This window comes from Miscanthus floridulus, chromosome 4 (assembly GCF_019320115.1).
Source record: "Miscanthus floridulus cultivar M001 chromosome 4, ASM1932011v1, whole genome shotgun sequence".
NCBI lineage: Eukaryota > Viridiplantae > Streptophyta > Magnoliopsida > Poales > Poaceae > Miscanthus > Miscanthus floridulus.
The window spans coordinates 88,078,527-88,087,226 of record NC_089583.1 but is presented as its reverse complement, the minus strand read 5'-3'; positions in this window follow the sequence as shown (position 1 = coordinate 88,087,226).

Below are 8,700 nucleotides of genomic sequence, written 5' to 3'. Positions count from 1 at the left end.
TTTGGTTTTTTGCCACCAATTTTTTTGAAGCTTTAGTACACTACCACAAACAACATGTTTAAATTTGGGACATTTTCATTGCCTTTTGGCATATTTCTATAGTTTATTTTGTTTTGTTGAATTTTTCTAGAAAATGTAAGTTTGAACTACAGGTGCATCGAATAATGGATTACATTCGTTCAAAAAATATTATCCTTGTTTCTTAGTGTAAATTTAGGCTAAATCCAGGAACTATCTTGAAATTTCGATCAACGTGCTCACGGGGCAACGCCGCTAACTTGCGTGGGAGTGGTTTTTTAATTGTATAAAATGCGAATGAATTCCGAAAATCATGAAACTTGTCGAGTTGTCGCCGTATCGTATGCGTATGCCGTGGAAAAAATTTGAAAAAGTTTCGAGCACGTTGTCACGTACGATGCTCACAAACCAGGACATCTCCACATGTGAGATGATTTTCGGAATTCGTTCACATTTTATATAATTAAAAAACCACTCCCACGCAAGTCGACGGCGTTGCCCCGTGAGCACATTCATCAAAATTTCGAGACAGTTTCTGGATTTAGCCTAAATTTACACTAAGAAACAAGGATAACATTTTTTGAACGAATGTAATCCATTATTCGATGCACCTGTAGTTCAAACTTACATTTTCCGAAAAAAATCAACAAAACAAAATAAACTATAGAAATATGCCAAAAGGCAATGAAAATGCCTCAAATTTAAACATGTTGTTTGTGTTAGTGTACTAAAGCTTCAAAAAAAATTGGTGGCAAAAAACCAAAAAAAAAATATTTTGCCGAGTGCCGCCCAGCTGGCACTCGGCAAAGAGCTGCTGATTTTTTTTTAAACTTCGCCAAGTGCCAGATTACGACACTCGGCGAAGAAAATTGACTTTGCCGAGTGCCGCTGATCTGGCACTCGGCAAAGCTGCCTTTATCCCTTCACCCGCGCCCGGCCGGTGCGCTCTCTCTCTCTCTTTCTCTCATTTCTCTCTCCCTCTCACCTCTCTCTCCCTCAGCCGCGGCCGCCGCACATCGCCGGCCCGCGCCTCCGCCCCGACCACCGTGCCTCCTTGCACAGGCCCCCGCGGCGCCCGTCCCCGTCTGCCTCCCCGCGCCGGCGCCTCGCGCGGCGGCCCACGTGGCCCGTCCCCGTCCGCCTCCCCGGGCTGGGTCCTTGCACGGCCGTCGCCCCCGCCCAACCTCCACCGCCCGCCCGGCCTCCACCATCCGCGCCGGCCCCCTTGGCGGCCACCTCCCCCGCCTGCGCGCCCCCGTCGGCGGCCATTGCAGAAGAGAGGAGGAGGAGGCAGGGGGGAAGAGAGAAGGGGAGAAGAGAGGAGGGGAGAAGAGAGGAGGAGAAGGAGAAGGAGAAGGAGAGGAGAAGGAAGGTGCCGGCCTAGGCCCATCGACCCTCACGCCGCTACGGTCGTCCCCGCCGTCGTCGCCGACCCTCGTTGTTGCCATTCTCGTCGCTAAGGTATGCCCTACACCTGTAGTAGTTAGTAGTAGTACTTAGTAGTGTTAGTAGTAGTTAGTAAGTAGTAGTAGTTAGTAGTTAGTAGTGTTAGTAGTATTGTTAGTAGTAAGTAGTGATAGTAGTAGTGTTAGTAGTAGTAGTGTTAGTGTTAGTAGTAGTTGTAGTGGTAGTAGTACTTGTTGTTGTACTACTTTGGTACTTTCATCTGCATGGAAAGAGAACTAAAGTACATGGCACCCTGGGCCTTCTGATTCGGCAGCACTACCCTGGCATGGTCACCTACGCCTCGGTGACTTCGCCGCCCTGGACATGGGACCACTTCTACGCCGCCGAGGACAGCGAGTTCGGCACCGTTGTGGCGCGGATCAAGGCTGAGTTCTGGGTGAGTCTTCATCGCACTAAATTGGTCAATACTACGTATTCATTGGTCGTTCTTGAAATAATGAAACGATACATGATGTCTGTATGCAGGACTTCTTCAGGTGCGACGAAGGATTTGAGGACCGAGCGACGTGAGTGTAGGACAAGGTTTGTAGGTCTTGACTCTCGAACCTATACCACGAGACATGGCTCCAGTGCATCATCAACTACAGCGCCGACGTCCTTGGTCAGGTGGTGAGGAAGGCCGATGCCAGGACCAGGACGCTCACCAAGGAGCAGTACCTCTCGGTAAGTACGAAACATTAATACTGACTCCTTCCATGAAGAATAGGTAGGCTTCATTTCATCTTCTGACATATCAATAACTTGATGGCATGCAGCAATGTCCTGATTGGTGCGCCAGGCACCGCCTCTGTTGGGAGGCCATTGTGGACAGGTGGCTCTCGGAGGAGTGGGCGGAGAAGCACAACATCCGTCGGGACTGCCGCCTGCAGATGGGTGGGGCACCACACCACCAAGGCAACTGGAGCCTCAACGTGTACGCCCAGACATGGGTAATCTTCTTTGTATTTTCATCTTTATTTATTTATTCTAACACTCAATTCTCATTACTTGTAATCATCTTTGTGTTTTCCTCGCAGTCCCAGGCACACAAAGACCAGGAATGCAACGAGTTCATGGCGTACGCCCTGGCACACAAGGGCAAGGCGACGGCCCCGGAAGTCACCTACAACCCGGCGGATGGGCCCGAGGCGTACACCAACACGAGCGTCCACAGCAAGCTTAGCGAGTACACCTCGGCGGCCCGCGAGCGCCATGGGGAGGACTTTGATCCAACCACCCAGCCCCTGGACACAGACCTCCTGATGAGGCTGGGAGGAGGGAAGCAGCACGGCCGGTACTAGATGGCAGACAACACAATCGACTCCTCCTCTGTTCCCATCCTCGCCGAGATTCGAGCAAGGAGCATGAGCTCCTCCCTCCCCATACGCTCTCGGTAGCAGAGCTCACAGCAGCAGATGGCGGAACTCTAGGTTAGTACTGTTTTATTCATCGTTCATTGCTTTTACACATCTACCTTGCATTTGTATTGTTTAAATATTGCGGGTGGAATGTTGTAGGCCGACTTGAGGAGGTTGGAGGCCCAGCAGACGGCCCAGGCGGAGGCCCATCGGCTGGAGATGGAGGCTGTACAAGCCTAGAGGGCGGCCGAGACGCAGAGGCTGCAGGACATGTTCAGCTTCATGGCGAGCCTTCAGGCCTTGCCAGGTGTGATCGTGCCGCAGTCGCTGCTCGCTCCAGTTGTGGCTCCTCCTACTCCTATAGGGACTCCGGTGAGTATATATGGTTGTTTATTCCTTTAGCTTGTGCGGCCCTCCTGTAGATACTCATGAATTCGTTTCTCCTTTGTGCAGCCACAGTCAGCGGGTTTGAACCCGACTCCTCAAGGTGGCCCTTCTCCACAGGCCGGGTGGCCAACTAGCCCTCCTCAAGGTGGCAGTTCACACTCCGGGTGGGGAGGCTGGCAGTAGGTACTGTTTATTTGTTTCTTTTCATGTTGCATGGACTTGTGTTAGACTTAGCCTTATGTTGGATTACTACTAGAGACATATATATATTGTGATGGATATTGTTATGGATGATGCGAATGTATGTGATGGATTATGGACAATGGATTTGTATGTGATGTATTATGGATGGTGAATGTATATGTGATGGATTATGGATGTGTATGTGATGGAATATAGATTTGTATGTGATATATCCTATGTTGTGTGTTGATATATATGCGATTTCTTTGTTTGTGCTGATGGAAAGCAAAAAAACAAAAAAAAAAGCATTTTTCTCCTCTTTGCCGAGTGCCACACTCGGCAAAGAGGGCTTTGCCGAGTGCCGTGACCATGGCACTCTGCATAGCTGGGAAGCAGAGTCCCAATTTCCCAGCTTTGCCGAGTGACAGAGTCATGGCACTCGACAAAGATTTTTTTTTAAAAAAAAAGAAAAAAATTTCTTTGCCGAGTGCAAGAGTATGGCACTCGGCAAAGAATTTTCAAAAAAAAAGAAAAAATTCTTTGCTGAGGTGGCACTCGGCAAAGAGACCGTCAGAGTTGACGTCGGATTTTTTTTTTGTCGAGTGCTGACGTGACTCTTGGCAAAGGCTTTACCGAGTGCCCGATATGTGGCACTCGGCAAAGAAACCTTTGCCGACGGGTTCTTTGCCGACTGCTCTTTGTCGAGTGCGGCACTCGGCAAAGCCTTTACCAAGTGCAATAGGGGCTTTGCCGAGTGCCCTAATCACTCGGCAAAAAGCCCGTCTGCAGTAGTGCGGACACTAATACTCTAACAAACTCCTAATTTATCTCTGTTATGCTTAGATTCGTGTCCTTACTGGACACGGCCTCAGCCTGATAAGGCCCATCGGCCTGCTTCTTCTTGCGCCTGGAATTAGCGGAATCGGAAGCAGTTTTTTTTTTTTTTTTTACCGGAGATTTTGTCCAGAGTCCCATCGTAATTTTTTTGTTTGTTTTCTTTTTCCCGTTACTCGCCAGAGTCCGATCGAGTACTTCCCTTTTTACCGGATATTTTAATATTTTGTTCTGCCGCCTGGTGGACGTTTCCTCCAGAGATTTTTTAGGAGTTCATTCGTGCCCGTGCGTAAAAAATTATCGCTATAATACAAGTACAAACATTGTATTGTTATAAAAAAATAGCAATCTTGTGATAATTTTACAATATAATCTTGGACTTAATATAAACACGGAATGACTGAACAATGAGTTTCATGGGAACGATTTAGCTATAGCACATATGTAATTTTATTTAAGGCTCATGTGTCTGTATTTTCTAATAGGCTCCACAATTTTCCTTTGTCAGTATTTTCTAATAGGCTCCACCCGTTTCCTTTCTCTCGGTCTGCACATACTTTTCTACTTCCTTTAGGCAGTGTCCTTTGCCAGGAAAATCCCAACTGTTCACCGTTATTCTTGCCCGGGCGCATAGGCCCAGTGGCAAGCGACATGCAAAATAGGAGACGTGCTGCGTGATTGATTTGGAGACCGTATAGTATTAGTATTATTGAGCATGTGGGCATGCAAGGTAGGAGCGCTTTTACAGGAGCAATCCGATCTCAGGACGGGGTCATGGAGTCGCTCTGCCGGTGGACGATTCCCTTAGGTGCTTTTGAGGTGTAGAGAAGACATTGACTAGCAAACGTGCTTTTGTGTTGCACCAGACCTAATACATCTTGGAATTGGACTTTGTATCATCGCTGCATGTGAGCTGTTCTAACTCGTATGAGCATAGAAGTTGACGCCAATTCGGGTCGTACACACGTAGAGGCTATCAGATCTTAGGGCTTAAGAAACTGGATCACTAGTTCGTAATTAGGATACTTAATCTTAGATTAGTCTCGGGTTTACCTTCGTTAGCGGAAGACGAAGCCATTAGGCCTTGTAGCGAAGACATGTGTGCCTGCTTGGTGCATGCGCTGGTGCGGAATGTTAGTGTAGTGGTCACTATAGTCATACCCGGCGCCAAATAATTATCCTTGTTGCAGCGGCGACGGCCTTCCCGTTACTCTAGCGCGAGAGAGATCGGACTCTCATTAGCGGTGGCATGCCTAAAACCCTATAGAAAAACTTTGGCCTTTCCGTGAGCTTAGGGAGCCTTTATGTATTAGCACTACTACACAAAGCTTACGGGAGGTGGGCATTTTCGATTTACCGAGGCGGGCATCATAGCCACCTCGATTCAAAGGTCACCGTAAATCACCTCTATATCGAGCCAGTTGTAATGCCCGCCTCTGTAAACCGCTTTAAAAAATAAAAAAACAAAACAAAAAAGCGCGCTGAGTGGTGGGAGGAATGAGTTAGGGTTTCTAACTTTCTCATCTTATATACTATGAAGTTGTTACTAGGACGAGATGGGCCACGCTGAGCGGAATGGCCTTCATTTTCGGAGGCGGACCTTTTACTAGGCCCGCCTCCGTAAATCGATTTTAGGAGGTGGTTATTTTTTGACCGCCTCTGTAAATGCATTTTGCGAGGCGGATAATTATGACCGTCTCCGTAAATAAAAATGATCGCCTCCGTTAATCGTCAGGCAATTTTCAAGGCGGTTGGATTTTGTGACCGCCTCGGTTAATATTTGGGTAGTGCCTCCTAAAATCATTTTTGTAGTATTGTAGGCAGCCTTTAATATAATTCATCCTAAGCAAGATCACTAAGAAGCTCACTAGCCTAACACTCTAACTCCTAGGCCAGCATCTCCATTAAGAAGTACTTGTCGGTTAACAAAAGCTATCTATAGTCCCGCAACATGTGCAGCTCCACTCAACGATTTAAGGTGGAAGCCAATTTGTAGAGGCGGACTGTATTTACAGCCGCTGTCCCTAGAAATTCTTATTTAGAGACAACAGTTGTTCTGAACGTCTCTAAAAATTGATGTCATTTGAGACGGTTGGTAAAACCAGACACTAAAAATTGTTGCCTAGAGACGAGTTTGTAGCTAGAGCCTCAAGGTATATTTTTAGAGACGGATTTTGATTGAGCTGTCTCTAAAAAGAATAGAGACATCTCTGCGGATACTGTGGTTCGTAGTAGAGAGCAAACAAACAATAACAAATATATCCTCAAGAATGAATTAAATTTCATAAATAATCTTCTTTAATTAAGTGGCTGATAAATGAAAACACCAATGTACGTTACTTGTCCAATCATTATAAAAGAGCTCCTAATATAGTTTGGTTAAAAAAGGTACGCTTTCTTACGCTTTACAAGTATGTTTTAACTAAAGATACTAGTCAAAGTCAGTGTTGTGGAGAGCAGTTTATGTTCAAAAGTACATCACTTAGGAGTATTTTGTGACCGGAGGCGGTGTACACTGTATAAAAAAAACTTGGACTGCAGGGATAGCATGCGCCCTCCGAGCACATTTGCATTAAGATAGAGGACTCCTCCCCAGTCCGAGAAAACCCCCAAACCTCATATCCTGCCCACACATAAGGGCCCGTTACCCTATGAGTGGGCCGGTGCCATGCATAAACCTATGCTTTGAATAACGCGGGGCAAATGAGGTGGTTTTTTTTTTACCTCCGGTGCTGCAATTCGCCCCGTGGGGGATGGAACCCAGGCCACGAGGGTACCACCCGAGTGTATACTGTATATATTTGTCACTCTTCTTTTTTCATCCTAAAATATTGCATGCCCTACATTTTCCTAGTAGAGCAAAAAAAAGGAGCAACTTGATACTACTTGAGAGAGCGATGGGCCCAATAATTGTGTATTAATTCAAACCCATCATTCAAAGCGCGCACAGTATTACCTATAGAGGCGGCTTTTACCAGCTGCAAGCCACACTGTTCTGATTTATTTAGATGGTCCTTGCAATTCCTGTATATTGATGGAGATTAAGCCCGGGGAATCTTGGATTAAATAATCCACCATTTGATCTGCACGTAGTAGTACAGTTTTGTTCTTTAAACAGTTCTACATTCATGACTGTAGGCTGTAGGCTGTAGTTATTCATGCCTTAATTATGCTTCTGAATATTTAAGCAGTAGGCTGTAGTTATTCATGCATGCTGCTGCTTGCTGGCTAGAAAATGAAGTGTTGAACATTCAGAGATTTAGAGGTACTCCAACAGTAGTACACGTTTACACCTTAGTTGTGCTTGTAAGGAAGCAGCAGCTATCGTACTGTTTGAACTAAGTACTTCGTCTAACCATCAATATGAGAACTTCGATCATGTAGATTCATATAGGCCACCTAGTTTCTTCTAGGCTTCTCAGCTAGTTATCTATTTGAAATACTATATTTCAATATATTTTTTAGCCAGCTTGCAAACCGTATGGATGTCACGTTAGATATCATATTAGGCATGATTTAGTTTAGAGAAATAGAAAAAAAAAATCATGATATCATATATGTGATTGCACGGTCTATTTGTCGCAATAAACATGATGAGCACCGTAATGCATGATCATTGTAAACCTACTTAATATAATGAATCCAATAAGATCAGAGATATATCTAGAGGCGGGACCAGCACCAAGGACGCCGATGACACTATTCGTACTAATCGACATAGTGCATTGTTCAAAGTTAGGCTGACCCCGTGAACGGTCACCGCATGGCTGCTGGGTAGCGCTGGCACTAATTGAGTCGTCGTGTTGCTGAATTTACCTGGCGCCGAGCCGCCGATGCAATCGACCTTACTTGTGTGTATTTTTCATGGCTGGCACTGAGAGAGTTTTTGATCGTTGAAGGTAGGGATGCAGGAAGGTACTCCAGTACATGCTACGACATCGCGTGTACTACTAGCTAGGCGGCTCGGCATGCATCCAGTCGTCCGCGGTTCCAATTAATTAAAGCAAGTTGTTGGTGGCCCGATCACCGTGCTTAGCCGGTGGGGAATGTGTATACGCATGGATTGGATGCAGCTGGGGGTAGAGGATCCGAGGCAGACAGAGTGGGTTCAAGGTATAAGCACTAACTCCGCAACAGTGCGGGCATTGAATGCGAAATAGTGGCATGGTTGGTGTGATGCGTACAACAGTGATGTGGTTGGCCGCCGGCCCGCCTCGGTTCGCAGTCGCACGCTAGGAATAGGACGAGGGGCCGGGGAGAGCCCGGGACGGGAGGGAGGGGCTGGCAGACGTACTGGATGCAATTTAATTGCGGACACATGGAAAAGTGGCGCTGTCCCTCCCGTCCACGCTCGATCGGTCCCATCCCATCCACTTCCCGTCCCGACCTAGAGGACGGGGCGCCGCTCTCTCTCGAGTCGCAATCCAGCCACGTTTCCTCCCAGGCGGGCCAGAGAGACAGTACAGTACAAATC